At 40.4% G+C, this 19,194-nt stretch overlaps 1 long non-coding RNA gene across 1 annotated transcript in view; it reads left to right on the top strand.

The window, feature by feature from the left end:
- The window catches only part of LOC146075689 (uncharacterized), a 76,720-nt gene that overhangs the window by 25,767 nt on the left and 31,759 nt on the right, over positions 1-19,194 (top strand). Inside the window, exon 2 of the long non-coding RNA XR_014473615.1 lies at positions 3,366-3,428. This is a non-coding gene — a long non-coding RNA (uncharacterized LOC146075689). The remainder of the gene's footprint in view (positions 1-3,365; positions 3,429-19,194) is intronic.

The following is a 19,194-nucleotide window of genomic DNA, read 5'->3' on the forward strand; positions in this document are numbered from 1 at the left end:
AGCCAATATCCCGATCCCTAATGACAAATGATCTATTCATAGAGGATTCGTGGGGACGGAGGAGGGTGAGTTCTCTATGCCTCTGGAGATGAGAGTAGTGACCCTCATAAACAAATCTTTCCTATGTGAAGCAATCCCGAAGCCCTCATGTCGATATTATTGATAGACCTCCTACTGAACTCCCTTCATAATAGTTCAGATACCCACTAAGATCTGGTTCCTGAAGCCCCTGGACGACAACCAACATCTTTCATATATCCGAAATAACCCTTCTCCTTCCCACCTCCCCCTCATGTTCTCTTGTCTTGTCTCCCCCCTCCCCCCCCCCACCTCAGTACAACAGTACTCATGCCGAAAATTCCCCCTTGTTTGACTTTAGTAATTTATATACTGTTGAATGAAAGAACGGGAATATTGTACTTTTTCATAGATGTTGTATGAAAATTTTCTTCTATTCATTACTCCCTAAATATAACTCAAGGTGGACCTAATATTCAATATACTTTAAGTCTACTCATGTTAAGACAATTTGTTTTCGTGCATGTTTATATACATATTTCCTATTATATGCAAAAAAAATCAATAAAAACTATTGAAACCAAATTAAAGACATAGGCTTAAAATGGCTGTACAATACTAGGTGATATGTATGCAATTGGACACTTTTGATGCGGTTGTGGTGATAAATCACATAGAAAGTGTGCAAATTGAATGCATTTGACAACAGCTCGATGTGATGAGCAGTCTTGTGCACATGGCACCGGAGCCTGCGAGTTGCACCTGCTGCAGAAGCGATCTGCTTGATGGCATCTGAGCCGGGCAGGCTTGGCTGGGATCGCATACGATATATTGTATATGAAAGGGCCACATAAGATATATCGGTACTTGTGTAATATCTGGGCGCCTGATTTTTTGATCGGGTCAGAAAAATCAGGTCGATCGCATTGCATGCAATGCGATCAACGTGATTTTTACATAGGATTCAAAGTTAAATGGTCCTGTTCATACCCCCACCATCCAAGTGGAAATGGAGTTGATTTTATATAGCGTGGCAAGCGCAGCGAGCCACCACGTCCTAAGCGTGGCGAGCGAACGCGGAATACATTTTAAGTAATCCGCATCCCCTCGCCACGCTTCGGGCTCGGTGGCTCGCTGCGCTCGCCATGCTATTAACCTTTAGTTAACAAATCCGGCGCCCAGATATTACACAAGTACCGATATATTGCATGCGATCCATTCCTGCCACAGGAAGATAGCGGGCTGCTCAAGGGGGCAACTTCTCCACTCAGAGAAGTCACCTTAGTGTATGGGGTACATAAGTTTGTCCTTGTACAGTTTATGTGATTTATATGTAATTGCATATATAAAATGAATATCTAAAATGTGTAGTGTAGATAGCTAAAACGCGAATCAGCCCGGCACTCTCCTATGTGCATCTACGCCTCTAATGGCTTGTGAACAAACAGCTGCACTCCTCATATTTTTTAGATAAAAAAGTTTACTGATGTGGATACTGACGTTTTGGAGCCTGATAATCCCTTCATGCACACAAGGTGTACAATATATAGTTATATACAGACCAACTAAGCCTTTGTTAACATTTATACACTTGGGAGGCGGATATACCCTTACTGCAAGATCCTGTAGGAACTGCTAGGAAAATCATCCTATGCCCCTACATTTTTCATCAGAAATATATATATATATATATATATATATATATATATATATATATATATATAACCACACAAATGAAACAGCACTCTCGGGTCTTGTAACGATAATAATAAATGGCAGGACCCGAGAGTGCTGTTTCATTTGTGTGGTTATGTTATACGGACTTGTCCGCGTCCCTGGCACCCGGGCACATTGCTCCTTGAAAGAACTCTGAGTGCCGGTACCTGGATTGATCTATCTATATATATATATATATATATATATATATATATATATATATATATATATATATATATATATATATATATATATATATATATATATATATATATATATATAACATATAACGTTAAAAGCACAAAAGAGACCAACAATTGATCAATACTGTGCGATTGTCAACAAGATAATGGCGTTATTTTCTCCCAACTGTTGTTGGAATACGGAAACACTCCAAATCACGAACACGCGCATAATGATCCTGAATAGAGCCCTTTATCAAAACACATTTTTTTTTGTTTTGTATGTGACTTTTATATTTGTATTATCTAACACACTAACACACTTGAGCATCTACTGCTCTAAAATGTTCTGTGCTAGAAAGTTTATTGTATATACCTGTCTACACTATATGCAATAAAGGAAAAGGTAAAATACCAAAAATAAAGAAAACTTTGTCCTGGTGTCAAATGTTTCTCGTTTTAGTCAACTATATGTTTTTTTTTTAAGTTATTTTTTGTTAACAGTCTTTTTATTTCTGACCTGTTCGCGTTGTAATTCGTTAACTTGCATAACCTGCCATTTTAGTTAGAACTGTTCATTGTTCATTAAGAAATACGAATTATTTTATTTTTTATTTTTTTATTTTGTGTGTGTGTGTGTGTGTGGGGGGGGGGGGGGGGTTGTGTGTGTGTGTGTGTGTGTTACATTTTGGTAATGCACATAATACGTTTATTAAAGCTTTATATCGCAATACAGTTACCATGCCACCTGCAATATACTTTATATATAAAGTAACGGCAGAAAATATAGATCTATTTTCTTTTTTAACGAAACAAAATCAAGTTATAAAGGTAAATGGTATTTTTTATTTTTCCATTCAAAATACAGTACTGACAGACGTCAAAAAGTCATGAAATAAGTGGTTGAAGTAATTGAGATTAATATGGAGAGAAGAGTTCAGACAACGTATTTGTGGTTTGCGTGTGTTAGGTATAACGAGTAGGAAAGTGTGTTCGGCACTGTTAATACTCATCACACGAGCACTATCCCTATGTAATGAGTGTGCGTTGTATTTGCTATGTCCGGTGTGGTCTGTGTTTGTCTATCGAAGTTATTACATTTTAGATTTGCAATATTGTTTCCACTATCCATTGTACACTGACTTTTGTTGCACATCAATACTTGTCGGGGTATACTTAAGCATTAATGCCGAGCCATAAATATCTATTGCACATTCATATATTTGTAACTGTGCTGAAGTATGTACTGAACCGATCATGCACACACTCTATGTCCTATTATTATTATTATTATTATTATTATTATTTTTATCAGTGACATATTTGTACATTGGATGCAGATTTCACCACCATGTCACTCCCCCCTTGATAAATGCGGCCCTATGTCTAGCAGTGATCTCGTGTATTATTACTCTCATTCACTCTCCAACGATGTCTTGTCATTTCCAGAACCGTGAGATCCGAGGCTTATCATACACCCGCCCGCATAGAGGAATCCTCAGGACGGGGACGGTAAGAATTCTCAGCACATAAAATCTATCGATATGTTTGTACCCCAATATGAATACGGACTGCATATCAGGTCAGCTGCATTACTTCCACCATACAGTAACTGAATAATAAATATGGCTATCCAATACATACATTTATATATTATTACATTCATATCACATCCCACGGGGTTTAATAATATGCCGCACATTGGCTCTCAGAGCACAATAACTAAAATAGTCACTAGAAAGTGTGTCCCCCCAAAAAAGAGCAACTTATTATAGTTATATATATATATTAATACCAACTTATTCTTCAAATAATGTAAAAGGAGTGGTTCAAAATACGAGTTTCCTTTTAAAGAGCAAACAGTCCACCGTTATATATACAAAATAATATAACATATAGTTTTTCAGCTCAGAATACAATTCATTCTAGGCTGTCAAATATTGCAGGTGGGTTTAAACAAATAAACTATAATAATGAATGCAATGTGTCACCAAACACATTCTGATATGTGAAGTATTATGGATATAGTAAGTAGGTGCAGTATGCAGAAATGTAGAAGACTGGGAAGTGCATTGTATTCATTGTATCTGCTCAAACCAATGTTATGATTTGATCGGATCTCATTCTCAATCAAAATATCAGTTACCGCCATGGACCCTATTTATATATCAGTAAATAGGTGTGAATAACATATCTATTCGATAGAAGGTTACTGCAGAGAGATATGGTGCACTGCTCACTGTCTTTTGCCGCAGATCCATTATGGCTGAACTACTGTATCTCACAATAAATTACTGTACAAGCCAAAAACGGTCTTTCATATCATTGATACTATATTTACCCTGGTCATTACACGCCATTTTCAAGTGAGCACCACCTATCAACCAGTCACTTACCAATAATAGCATAATACCATCACCTATCAGCAAACTCATGGGAACAATTTTTGCACCACTAATGGTATCTGTCATTTGGCACAGACTTATTGGTGACTGTGAATTGCTTAGATCATCAGCAGACAGGGAGGTCTCTTCAACATCTAACTGATTGTAAGCACAGCCAGCAAGGTCAGAAGTGCACTCACAGTATACTTGACAATGGAGTGCATCCAGGAGATAGGATTGCATATTGCAATGCGATCCTGGGCGATAAATTTTGCCCAGATCACATTTCATATGAAATCCTATATTAAATGGGCCCCTAATACATTTAATTCTTATAGACTAATGTATTTTCTCACTGTGAGACACTCACTTTTTTTTGTTAATTAACCATTTCCTGTATGTGTGTAAATAATGCATTATCGGATTTATGCGTAGAATAAAATATCCTATTTTACACACTGCCGTGCTATATCTATATTATGAATTCTTAGATACTTTGGGCCTTATTCTGGTTCACTCTTAGAGGCAAATTCCGTCTCAAATGGACAAAACCATGTGCACTGCAGGTGGGGCAGGTGTTACTTGTGCAGAGAGAATTAGATTTGGGTGGGGTTTTTCTTCAAAGTGAGATCTATATTGCAATGTAAAAATAAAGTAGTCAGTATTTTCCCTGCACAGAAACAAAATAACTCACCCAAATCTAATTCTCTCTGCACATTTTACATCTGCCCCCCCTGCAGTGCACATGGTTTTGTCCATTTGAAAAGGAATTTGCCTCTGAGAGTGTATCAGAATAAGGCCCTTTATCTGCAACATTTGGCAGTAAACATAGTCTTCCCAGCTATTAAACCAGAGATTTGATACATTGTTGACTGGTTGTTACTCTGATTTATTTTAGCAGTTACATTTATAACAGTGAATACAGGGTAGATGGCGCAAAGGGATACTGTGGATACTTGTTACAGTAAAAAATCAATATAATTTTATTTATTTTTAAAAAGAATTTCATAAATTTCATAAAAAGCGAAGGCACCGGCCGGTGAAATTTACATATAATAAAAAAAATATATCATATAAAAAAAACAATTCCACTAAGCATGCTTTTTACACTTTTTTTGATGTGCTTGAAATATTTTTTAGCACAATGTGGTAATTAAAAGGTTAATAGCCACACTTTTTCAATCTTTCACACTTAGAATGCGGATGAAGAGCAGAGGTTAATAAGCTGCAGTTATTAGACTTTGTTAGGCATGCAAGGTGTTAAGTCTCTGTAAAGCAGGGATCAATTGACAGTCTTGTGTAAGACACTATTTAGCTGTGGGTGTAGCTGTTAATTAACTTCCAACAGTCATACTCCACTGCAAAAGGGCTGCTGATTCCCAGCCAAGTATTAGTGGTCAGTCATTTAACCATATCATTTCAAGCTTTCAGATGTTAGTAAGCTTTAAGATTTATAGGTATTGAATAAAGGGGTATACTTAAGGGCCCTACATACGCAGAGATGTGTGCCAGAGATACATAACGGGAGATTCAGCACAAGAGATTTCACTCTTTCAGACAATGGGCCACATACAGAGAGATTAGTGTCAGAGATTCATAATGGGAGATTCAGCACTGGAGATTTGAAATCTGTCACAACTGTCACTACTGCACAGGAATACGGCTTCTCATTAAAAACAGCCATCATTAATGCTGGGATGCAGAACTGTCCACTGAGTACCTGGTTATCAAAACTTGACCCATGAGCACACAACTTTCAAAATCTGCAGCACAAATGTACATTCATAGATGCCCAAGTCTGTACACTTCTGCAGGGTAGTTCTGGCAATGAATGCACCAGATTTTCCTGCTCATCGGTGCTGAAGTAGGGCACAGGATGGCAGGGCAGCCACTGTCATGGGTGACAATATTTAAAAATGAAAAATAAATGTCTGAAAGGGGAAAAAAGAGGAAAAATGGGGTGGGTGGGGGAGATTAAGAGAGAGGGGGTGATGGGAGGGTTATAGAGGGATGGGGTGGGGTGATGGGGTGTGGAAAGCAAAAGTTTCAAAGGATTCTGATATTAATTATTTTGTCCCTTCTAATCCCCCCCTCCCCCCCCTCCCTGCATTTACCGGCTCTGGAGGCACTGGTTCTCCCGGACGCAGCTACTGTAGGTCTCCTGCAGAGCGCTGCTGGATGCTGTGTCTCCCGCTCATCAGCGGCAGGCAGCAGCAAGGTCTCCTGCACAGCGTCATCAACCCCAGGCAGTTGCAGAGTCTCTGCACTTTGGGGCTAGGCTCGAGCTGCGTGGTCTCCTGCGCAGCGTCTCTGGTTCAGAGTTCCCAGCAGCAGCCAGCCAGCGTATAGCGGCGCTTCACCTTGATCACCCCTTAACCTTGCGGCAGCCTGTCAAGCATCAGCCCAGCAGCTCAGAGACAGCAGCGCTTCAGAGAAGCGAAGCATACCTGGGGGCAGTAGTAGTCCGGGTGACTGACCAGGTAACCCAGCAGTGTAGGGTGATTGCAGGCTTCAGGCAGCTTCAGTGTTCGTTCAGAACAGCCCTGCTCATCTGCCCGTGGCCACACACATGGGAGAGGAGCAGGAGCTTTCTGAGCGACTGTTCTCAATTGTACAGCCCGCCCGTTCTGAATCTTTGACAGATTCAGAACGGCGGGTGCGCGCATGTAAATCGCTGTGGGGGCTATATACACAGCGATTTACATGCATTTTCAGGCATTTTCTGAGCGATTTAGTAAAATCGCTCAGAAAATGCCTGAAAATTGTGCTGTGTGTGGGGCCCTTTATACTCCGGGATCCTTTTTGTAATCCAATTTGAGGAGAGGTTTGTAGCAATGCTCACGCCGTGAGCGGGTCCCCGGCCGCTCTGTTATTGTGGTCAGCCTTTTCCAGGACACTCAGCTCCGGCTTCTGGGTTCTCTCACTCGGCGGTGCTTCACGTGTAGCAGTGAGGGATCGTTTAGATGACGCGTTTCCCCGCCTCCTATGGTGTCAGCGGCTTCATCGGATGACGTACGTGTGTCTTATCCCTGTTATTTAACGGGGCATGCGCCGCCCATCTGGGCGTATATTTCTCTTGTTTCATTAGTTCTATGTGTATTTCTATATCCTGCACATGCGCCTTTACTCACTGATCCAAGCCTCGGTTTGGTATCCATTTTCACTTCCTTATAAATCTTTCTTATAAAACCAGGGCTTGGTCTTAACCTAGTAGATTCATTTTATTCAACACAAAAGTGTCATAGATATATATAACGGTATGTACAAAACATTTAAAAGAAACCTTGGTCATTTATTCATTTATATAACAAGTTTATATGTCGCCACTATATCACTATGCCTATTATAGACAATATAGTTGTATGAACACACAGCTAATTGAAAAAGGGGATCAATTAGTACAGAGGAGATTTTTTTATTATTATTATTTGTTCTTATATATATTATTATTATTATTATTATTAATACCTTATAAATATACGCAGACCTGCGCACACATACACACACCCCTTTAACGGGCTGTATATATATGCATGCGCATATCTACACAACTAAAATGGGCAGAGATAATACATGTATCAATAATGAATGATTCGATTTAATAAACCATATATATAAAGAAGTATATATATATATATATATAATCAAAATAAAAATAGAATAACGATATGTGATGGGAACCATCGATATATAGCTAATCCAACTCAGAGAAACATTTGCACACATATATGTCTCAACAAAGATATATAATCACAACCACTTAGGATCAATAAGACAAAATGTGTGCACCAGAAAGGTGCTCTGCTTCCTATTGTTATGCAATATCTGCATTTTTTTCAATATAAACACTTTGAGGTGGTTAAGATGATATTCAACTCTTAAAAGTCTGGTGGTAATTTAAATCATGAGAGCATAAGAGGAAAAAGGGAAATACGGGAAGGGAACGGAAAGGAAGGGGGGGGAGGGTTTCTTTGAGGGGGGGGGGGTTTGAAGGGAAAATCCATAAAAATGAGGACATATACCTAAAGCACCAAAATGAATGTGAGGGTATGGAGCTTAAGGTTAACCAGTCATGGGGTGAGTGTGTATACAGGCATATCCAGGAGAATCATAGGGAGATATTTATCAAACATTATATGCACAGGTTCTAAATTTCGCTAGTAGGGATTATATATTATTTTATTTTTTTATTACAGTTCTTACCAGTTCCATTTTTTCATTTTTATTTTTATTATTTATTTATTTATTTCATCTTGTTTTATATTTTTCATTTTTTATTTTTTATGTTTATTTTTTATCTTTTATCTAAGAAAACTATTTTCATATGGTCAACACAGTCGTAAGTTGTTTAAATCAATAGTGACCCAAGGGAGCAGCGTGGGTGTAGTCTATGAGGTCAGATGTTATTCAATTCGATGGTATCATTTAGGCCATTGGGGACCATCGTTCCTAACTGGAAGATCCAGTAGGCCTCTCTTCTACATATTAGTCCAAATCTGTCTCCCCCTCTTTGTGTTGGTTTGATATGTTCTATTGCTCTAATGCGTATGTTTTTAATGCATTGTTGTTGACAGTGGGATATGTGTTATCACAATTTGTTGATAAATTTATCACAATTTGTTGATAAATTTATCACAATTTGTTGATAAATTTATCACAATTTGTTGATAAATTTATCACAATTTGTTGATTACTATTTACAAGGTCAAGTAGAGGGCCTGAAATCATACATTAGAGATACCAAACACTTTCTCAACAAAATAAAAGAAATAAAATGGAAAGATGGCTATCATCTGCTCACTTGTGATGTTGAGGCCCTGCATTCTAACATACCCCAAAAACAGGGGGTAAAGGTCATCAAACAAATTCTAGAAACAGATAATGGGATCTCGGACCCTCTGCGTGACCTGATCATACAGGCAATCACGTTTATTTTAGAGCACAATTATTTTCTATTTGATTCACATTATTATTTACAGACACGGGGGACTGCCATGGGTTCGCCCCGAGCTTCGCGAACCTATACATGGGTGCCTTCGAGGAGGAGCATGTGTGGGGGAACGGGCTCAGGGGGAACCTGGTCCTCTATGGCAGATATATAGATGATTTATTTATAATTTGGGATGGGGATGAATGCTCACTTAACCAATTCACTAATAGTTTAAATATTAATAACTACGGTCTTAATTTCACCTCCACTCACAGTACATCCACCATCAACTTCTTGGATATTGCGCTCTCCATCAGGAACAATAGAGACTGAAACCTATATAAAATCAGTCGATCAGAATCGATATTTAAATTTTGACAGTGCGCATGCAAAGGGTTGGAAGAACAACATTCCAAAAAGCCAACTAGTAAGGATAAAGAGGAATTGTTCCTCAGATGCTGCCTTCCAAAAACAGTGTAAAAATATAATACAGGCCTTTACGGAACAAGGGTATCCACAGAGTCTGGTTCAAAAAGCATACAGCGAAGTAACTAAGATAAATAGAGAAAGCCTTCTAAAAATAACAACATCTAAAAAGAAACAATGTCAAACAGAGTCAGAAGACAGAAATGTAGCGTTCATAACGCAATATAATAACTGTGCACACAAAATTAAAAAAATTATCAATAAAAATATGTGTATTTCGAAACAGGACGACCTATTAAAGGATGTATTAGGAACAAAAAACAAACTAATTTTCAGAAAGGGAGAAAATCTAAAATCAAAATTAGTAAGTAGTCATTTTAAAAATAATAAGAAAGAAAAGAACAGCCAAGAACCTGCTAAAGAAAACAAAAACTGGTTACCAATCTTACCAGTAGGGTTTCATAAATGTATAAATGGAACTATAAGTGCCAAACCTGTATGTATGGCGACCAGAAAAGTACTGAATTTAGGTCTTTTCATAATAAAAATATATATAAAATAAAGGAATTTTTGAATTGTAAGACCACATACGTCATCTATTTAATAGACTGCGGGTGCGGCCTCCAATACGTTGGCCGGACCACGAGGAGTTTACACACTCGCTACATGGAGCACAGGCGCAACATACTAGGGGGAATAAGAACCCACCCCCTGTCAAAACACATATCCCACTGTCAACAACAATGCATTAAAAACGTACGCATTAGAGCAATAGAACATATCAAACCAACACAAAGAGGGGGAGACAGATTTGGACTAATATGTAGAAGAGAGGCCTACTGGATCTTCCAGTTAGGAACGATGGTCCCCAATGGCCTAAACGATACCATTGAATTGAATAACAATTCATCTAAACGATCCCTCACTGCTACACGTGAAGCACCGCCGAGTGAGAGAACCCAGAAGCCGGAGCTGAGTGTCCTGGAAAAGGCTGACCACAATAACAGAGCGGCCGGGGACCCGCTCACGGCGTGAGCATTGCTACAAACCTCTCCTCAAATTGGATTACAAAAAGGTTCCCGGAGTATAAGTATACCCCTTTATTCAATACCTATAAATCTTAAAGCTTACTAACATCTGAAAGCTTGAAATGATATGGTTAAATGACTGACCACTAATACTTGGCTGGGAATCAGCAGCCCTTTTGCAGTGGAGCATGACTGTTGGAAGTGAATTAACAGCTACACCCACAGCTAAATAGTGTCTTACACAAGACTGTCAATTGATCCCTGCTTTACAGAGACTTAACACCTTGCATGCCTAACAAAGTCTAATAACTGCAGCTTATTAACCTCTGCTCTTCATCCGCATTCTAAGTGTGAAAGATTGAAAAAGTGTGGCTATTAACCTTTTAATTACCACATTGTGCTAAAAAATATTTTCTAAAAAAAGTGTAAAAAGCATGCTTAGTGGAATTGGTTTTTTTATATGATATATTTTTTTTTATTATATGTAAATTTCACCGGCCGTTGCCTTCGCTTTTTATGAAATTTATGAAATTCTTTTTATGAATAAATAAAATTATATTGATTTTTTACTGTAACAAGTATCCAGAGTATCCCTTTGCGCCATCTACCCTGTATTCATTGTATTTTTTCTTTTAAAGAGGGGTTGAGTATCCCCTTTAGACGGCTGCAGGGAAAAGTAAATCTTCCAGCGCTTCTCTATTACCTCTTTACATTTATAACAGCTTTTGTGTTACATTTTGTTTATGATTTGTAAACATTTCAAACTTTTTTCAAAACTATATTGCAACATTGTATTTTAAGTCAATGAAGAGCCAAATTATTGATGTTTAAATGATGTATATGTGTTTTTAAAGCTTTTATTTTTCTCAACAGTTGTTAATCTTAACATTACTTATTAAAGGTTTCTTTTGACTCTGGTTGGTGCATTTCTACAAATATTGATATTAGCAGGGTAACTTTTATTTCAAAACAATTGTGATTATACCTGTGATGCTTCAAGTAGATCAGTTTATGCTAATGAGGCCTACACAAGTCGCGATTTAGGGGCATTTTCTTAGCAATCACACTAGATCACTGAGATCGCTTATGCTGTGTACACACGGGGGCGATAGGGGCTGAAATCGCTGAAAATATGGTCGCTGAGCGACCATATTGCCAGTGATTGGAGTGTGCACCAGCGATAAATCTCCCGGGTGCGCGCTCCCGTTTTCAGCCCCTGAATGGTCGCTGGTCGGAGGAGCATGCTCCTCCGACCAGCGACATCCCCTGCCTCTTCACCCAGCAGTGTTTAAATTTTCATCTGCGACCATCTCTGGTTGCAGATGAAAATGGGACACGGGGCAATATGATTGCTGAACAATATTCCCCTGTGTGTACGCACCTTTAGAAATACCCCTACATCACTATGGCCTTTATTCAGATCTGATCGCAGTACAAATTTGTTTGGAAAATGGGCAAAATCATGTGCACTGCAGGTGAGGCAGATGTAACATGTATAGAGAGAGTTAGATTTGTGTGAGGTATTTTGTTTCTGTGCAGGGTAAATACTGGCTGCATTATTTGTACACTGCAATTTACGGTACTTATGTAATATCTGGACTCCCGTTTTTCTTATGAGACCGCGTCCCCTCGTGGGGCTCGCTGCGCTCACCACGCTTCGGGCACGGTGGCTCGCTGCGCTCGCCACACTATATAAAATCAACTTCATGCGTAGTTGGATAGTAGGGGTATGAAAAAATGGGGTGCATTTAACATGGGAGTCCAGATAATACATAAGTACCCAATTTACATTTCAGTTTCAACACACCCCACCCAAATTTAACTCTCTCTGCACATGTTACATCTGCCCCACCTGCAGTGCACATGGTTTTGCCCATTTTCCAAACAAATTTGTACTGCAATTAGATCTGAATAAGGAGAGAAGGTGGAGAATCTTTTGGACTCTGACTGGTTTGGACTGTGGGCTCCGGGGACGCCTGGGAATTCTATCTATGCTTATTTGTCTGCATTGTTTTTGTAGACCATTCCATCCGGTGAGAGGCTGATGTTTTACACCATTGTTTTATTGTGTTTATATGTCAAATAAACAAAGCGGTATCACACTATACCAGCTTTTAAAAACTTTCTTGCATGTACACTTGATTGCAATTGGACATCCTTGATGACGATTCGGTGACGTTACCGCCCCTGCATGAGCGCCATTGTCTGCTTATTCAAAGCAGACCACTCTAAAGGGTACGAGTCTAAACGTCTCAGAAACATCATATAATTTTTATCTATAACTTGTGTCTATTTAAAACAATATTATACTATTGTGTGTCCCCCCCTCTGTTTTATTTTTTCGGTTAAACATCCTGAAAAAGGGGAGAAACTGTGGGGATCACTACGATCAGCGCCCAGGATTAAGTTGGTATTTTTTCTTTTACTGTACGTTTATTCTGTATGATAGGTGATTCATACGCTACCAACCAGATCCTTGGCTGCAGATAGCGCAATTAACCTCAGAGAATCCTTTTGTTTTTAGATCTGAATAAGGACCTATGTGTGTAGTGGCCATAGTGATAACAATGTGCGGGCCCAGTGTGTCACTTTTGCCCGGCGATTAATATCTAACATGTTGGAGAACACTGGCCCTGACAGATCAGTCAGCACTCAGCCTTGACACATGGCTGTCTGCTGAGTGATCTTGCTGAAGCATTCTGAGCAATCTAATATCACTCAGAACCCTGCAGCATCTCTCCGTGAGTATTCCCCTTAATTTAAGCCCCATACACATTAGACGAGATAGTAAAAGATATCATTAAGGAGGACCCTTCTGAATGATATATTTTAATATGTTGTCTAATGTGTACACTCAATATGATTAATGATGCATGCTCCCGTGCATCAATCATGACCCCCTCCCTCATTTGAACATGTTTAGACAAGGGATGACCCACGCTCCTCATTTTGCTCCCTCCCTGCCGGCATCGGCAAATTTGCATGCTCTTGCCGATGCCGGTACCGTGGCAGATCCCAGCCACTGCTGATATCAGCATTTATGGGGATTGTGGCTAATGTGAGTATATACATCTATGGATCACTATTTATCAAATATAGATTTAATAATAGTGCCTACATCTGCCTAGAGTTATTTTCACTTTATCTTACGACTTTTTTGTATGTTGACTAAAGTTTTTATAATTATTATTTTTACAGTCTCAATGTATTGCTTTTGTGAACATGTTCATACCTAACCTCTATTTAAAGTGTTAATATTAATAACTAAGTTTCAGAATATATTTTCTTGACCATTTATTTGAACATAAGTTTGCACGGTACTTGTTTCCTAGCACGGCCACAACGATTTAGATCGTTGTGGTCGGAAGATAAAAAATCGGATCGATCGCATCGCATGCGATTTGGTCGCATGCGATGCGACCGATCCGACCGACCGATTTTTCACCCGATTTTTTTTTTTTTTCACCCGATTTTTTTCAATTGCCCCCCCAAATGTTACTAAGTGGGCTAGACCCCACGATAGACGTCAACCCGAAGCGTGGCGAGCGCAGCGAGCCCGCGTGGGGCGGCGGTGCGCGTCCTCCGACCTTTTCATTCCCCTACTATCCACGTCGGCGTGGAGTTGAGAATAGAATAGTGTGGCGAGCGCAGCGAGCCACCGAGCCCGAAGCGTGGCGAGCGCAGCGAGCCCCGCGAGGGGACGCGTATAACTTCACAGGTATACGCGTCCCCTCGCGTGGCTCGCTGCGCTCGCCACGCTTCGGGCTCGGTGGCTCGCTGCGCTCGCCACACTATATATTCTCAACTCCACGCCGACGTGGATAGTAGGGGAATGAAAAGGTCGGAGGACGCGTACCGCCGCCCCTCGCGGGCTCGCTGCGCTCGCCACGCTTCGGGTTGACGTCTATCGTGGGGTCATGGCGGGCACATAAAAAATGTGAAATGGGTCATATTGGCCCATTTCACCTTTTTTATCATTTTTCCCTATGTGAGATGGACTTAATCAAGTCCATCTCATCTTGTGCCATTATAATGGCACAAGACCGACGCGATCCTCCCGATTTCAATGTTAAAAGATTTTTTAACATTGAAGTCTATGGAAAAATCGAGTGAATCGGTCGGTCGCATCGCGGCCGATTTTAATTGGTCGCGACCGACCGATTGACCCGATTTCTGTCATTCAAAGGGAAAAAATTGTAAAAAATCGGCCACATCGTGAGGATCGTGTCCCTTAATTAAGAGCCACGATCACTCACGATTGTGGCCGTTCTAGGAAACAAGTACCGTTTGCACAAAAAAAGTTTTTCTGCTTTTGCTTCTACAGTATGTAACTTTTTTTTCTCAGCTTTTTTCTCAACTGTAGATTTGGCCACTCCTAATATTCCTGCTATCTCTCTGTCTCTTAATGTGCATACACATGGGGCCCGATTTTGATTGACTCAAAAAGCTGCGAAAGATCGCAGTTTACTGAGCGCCAGAGAGCCCGTCCTACTGTGTAATACTGCTTTATACTGATAGAGTCAGAATTTCAATACATTTACACATCTTTAAACAGCCATTTATTTAGGAATACAGACAACTGATATTTAGAAGGGAGACACACCCTGGGGCCCCATGGAGTGAGGATTTTTATCCTTTTTACTTCCCACTGTTTGTGTCCTATATGTATGTGTGTCTTTTATATTTCGCAGTATTTTTAATAATATATGAATAAAAGTTACATTTTATAATTCTCTAGGTGCACCACAAAGAGACATTCTTTTCTTTCCTTGATACTCTAAATCTATTGTGTCCTGTGGTAGCACACCCCTAATCTGATACATGTCTAATTGACTAAGATTAACCTACGAGGGGTCCACCCATAATAAACCTCAGATATTTTCTGTGCGACTGGTCACCCCAAAAAACTCTTAGTTTCAATACTAGCGGACTAGTGAGGCAGTATAATCGGAAAAATATTCAAGAGATCATCCGCGTATAAACACACTACATCTCTCCCATCCCCCAATTTAAAGCCACTAATTTCTGGGTGTTGTCTAATGATGCTTGGCAAAGGTTCGATTGCCAGTGCGAAAAGAACAGGGGAATAGTTACAGTCCTTACTGGCGGTAGCGGCGGTGGCTGTCCCTGTTAGGGGGGGTGGGGGGGAATGTGTGTCAGGAATGACAGGGTCTGTATGAGTCTAAACACCTCTGATCCTTTCCTTGTTTCAGCAAGACAATTATGTTCACCTCTGTCATAGAGCTTGGGCTAGTGTTTTGCTCAAAACTCGCACTCAGTGTTTCGTATAGTAAAGGGGCCAGAGTGTCTATATATATTTTTTTTATATTTCTAAAGGTATTCCATCAAGTCCAGGGGCTTTCCCTGATGGGAGCTCTTTTATTATTGAGATCACCTCATCCATAGTTAAGGGAGCCTCGAGACTTGTGCTATCTACTGTGTTTAGCGCGAAAATCGAGAATCGAGAAAAATATAGTGGCCACTGGTATCTATTTTTACCTTGTGGCAAACAAATTATACATTTTTTTGGCTAGGATTGAAACGCCGCTGAATGAAGACATGAAGGGGGCATGACAGGCATATCAAACCCAAGGTTTCCTGAGGGACATCAGTTCCCCCTGACCAAATGGGTTTCGACCAAACAGATAATATCTGCATTATACTGCCTAAGTTGATTTATCATGAGCTACCTCTTGATCTTATCATTTATGCCCCTTATGTTCCAAGACAGTAATTTAATCACCCCACTTTAAACCTATTTTGCCAGCCATGTCTCACCTCATTCCCCATCCAGCCACCACTGTCCGTCAATTTTACCAAGAAGTCTGCCTCCACAGCATAACAATATAAAGTACACACAACACAAATCCCCCCAAAAAGAAAAAGCCCTCCCTGTACACCACCCTCCCAATGGCATACCTATCCCTTCCCAGAAAGAAAGAAAGAAAGAAAGAAAGAAAGAAAGAAAGAAAGAAAGAAAGAAAGAAAGAAAGGACACCTTGAGTAGGGGCTGAAAAAATAAGAGACCACCAAACCATGGGGAGCTCTCTGGCAGATCTCTCTATTCTTATTTAGCTCTTATTTTCCTCCTTTTTTAAACCTAATTAACCACCATCTGATGTCCTCCCAGTGCCCATTTGTCCGACCAGTTTGCAGCTTCATTGGGAGAGAGGAACAAACTTGTTTCACCATTGGCTATAACCCTCAATTTTGCCGGAAAAACCATAGAATACTTTTTTATTTTTCTCATGGAGCTTTTTTTTTTTACTTCAAGAAATTTTGCTCTGTCCTTTTGGACCTCTAGGGCAAAATCTGAAAAAAAACCTACATTTTTGCACCGTTGTGTTCAAGAGGACCATTGGTATGTGTTAACCGCAATATCGTGTATCAGAGAGTGCCCCTGGAGGTAATGGCCAGAGCAGAACCCTGTGGGCCCTTTCCACTGTGAATTGATCAGAGAATGCGGCCTTTTTGAATTTCTCGCTCAGCCATTTTTCCACAAATATTGTAGCCTCTCAGCCTGCCTTCCACATCTTCTAATTTAAACTTCATATCAGTCATCTGCTGGGGCAGTAGATAATTGATTGTTTACATCCTCAATTACGAATATATGATTTTCCGTTTCCTTCATTCTCTCATTAGTTACACTGAGATCAGTTTTAATTGATGAGAGATTAAGAAAATGAGAGATTTGGTAAGAAATCTCCAGTTTTTTTAAAGCGGCAATCATTTACACGCCAAAATCAAACTGGTTTTGCAGTGTAAATGATTGCTGCTTTAAAAAAACTGGAGATTTCTTACCAAATCTCTCATTTTCTGAATCTCTCACCCCATTAAATCTCACCCTCGGTGTCTGTGTGGCATTCCCTCCTTGCGTACATGCATATTGTTCCAACCTGGCCACAGCAGAGGCATTGCTGGACTTCCCCATTTTACCACTGCAGGAGTAGACTTGGTATAGTTCCCTTTTGCAGGGCTTAGTTTAGGCTGTCCCCCGGCAGCGACAATGGTTCTTGATTTAAACAGATATTATTTTCTCTTAAGCCCCGTACACACGGGGGAGATATATTGCTCAGCCATATATGGCTGAGCAATATTTGGCTGAGTTATATATTGCTCAGTTTCTCCTTTTCATCAGCGACCAGAGATGGTCGCTGATGAAAAAGAAACTGCCGAGGGAGCCCGGCATTGCAGATCAGTTGGTCGCAGGAGCATGTTCCTGCGACCAGCGATCACTACAGGGGTAAAAATGGGAGCGCGCACCCGGCGATATATCGCCGGTGCACACTCCCATCGTGGGCAATATGGTCGCTTAGCGACCATATTTCCTGTGATATTGTACAAAATCACCCCCGTGTACACACCTTTAGTCCCAACACATGGTTCCGACAAATGCCAGTATAGGTATATCTTTTGCAGGCAGCACTTTAAATGTGATAGCAGGCTTATTCGCTTTAAGTATCAGCTCAGGCTGATAGTCTACTTCAATCTTGATATGCAGGGCACAACACAACCCAGGGAGACAAAGTCAGGGATGTACTATCCCACACTTATCACTGTTAAGGTGCGTACACACAGGGCAATATGATCGCTGGCAATATATTGCTAGCAATATATTGCTCAGCAATCATATTGCCCCATGTCCCGTTTTCATCTGCGACCAGAGATGGTCGCAGATGAAAATTTAAACACTGCTGGGTGAAGAGGCAGGGGATGTCGCTGGTCGGAGGAGCATGTTCCTCCGACCAGCGACCATTCAGGGGCTGAAAACGGGAGCGTGCACCCGGCGATTTATCGCTGGTGCACACTCCAATCACTGGCAATATGGTCGCTCAGCGACCATATTCCCAGCGATTTCAGCCCCTATCGCCCCGTGTGTACACAGCATAACAGAGTCCATGAAGTATTTTGCAGATCTGCTGTCAATCTGGAGACCCCCCTTTTTGTTAAAAAGTATAAAGTTTATAAAGAATAAAGGAATAATCAGTTGTCATACTGCACCAGTATCCCCGTGGATGCTGCCAGCCCCCTCCAGCACCTTTCCTGGTATTCTGTTATGGCCACTGTGGCTGCTTTGTCCCAGTGCCTGCAGGCACTATATTTTCTGGGCCGCTTGGTCACCACCATGGTTGCATACATGACCCTCTCCATGAGGGAGAAAATGCTCTGTTCCTGGGCTTACCTGGTAATGTATGATTTCCATCACCTGTGGTAAAGCACCTTTCTCAGCGGGTTGGGATCATTTGGTCTATTGCATTATGGTCGAAAGTCATTAGGTCGAATCCATTAGGTCGACATGCTAAAAGGTCGACATGACTCTAGGTCGACATGGAAAAAGGTCGACATGATTCTAGGTCGAAAGGTCATTAGTTCGACAGGTCATTAGTTCGACAAGGTCATTAGTTCGACATTGTCTATGTCGACATTCACAAGGTCGACATGGGGTTTTTCACTGTTTTTTTACTTGAATGTCAACACAGTCGACATGGACACAGTTTAAAGTGCACTGC

This window comes from Crinia signifera, chromosome 1 (assembly GCF_055691185.1).
Source record: "Crinia signifera chromosome 1, ASM5569118v1, whole genome shotgun sequence".
In the NCBI taxonomy this organism is placed as follows: domain Eukaryota; kingdom Metazoa; phylum Chordata; class Amphibia; order Anura; family Myobatrachidae; genus Crinia; species Crinia signifera.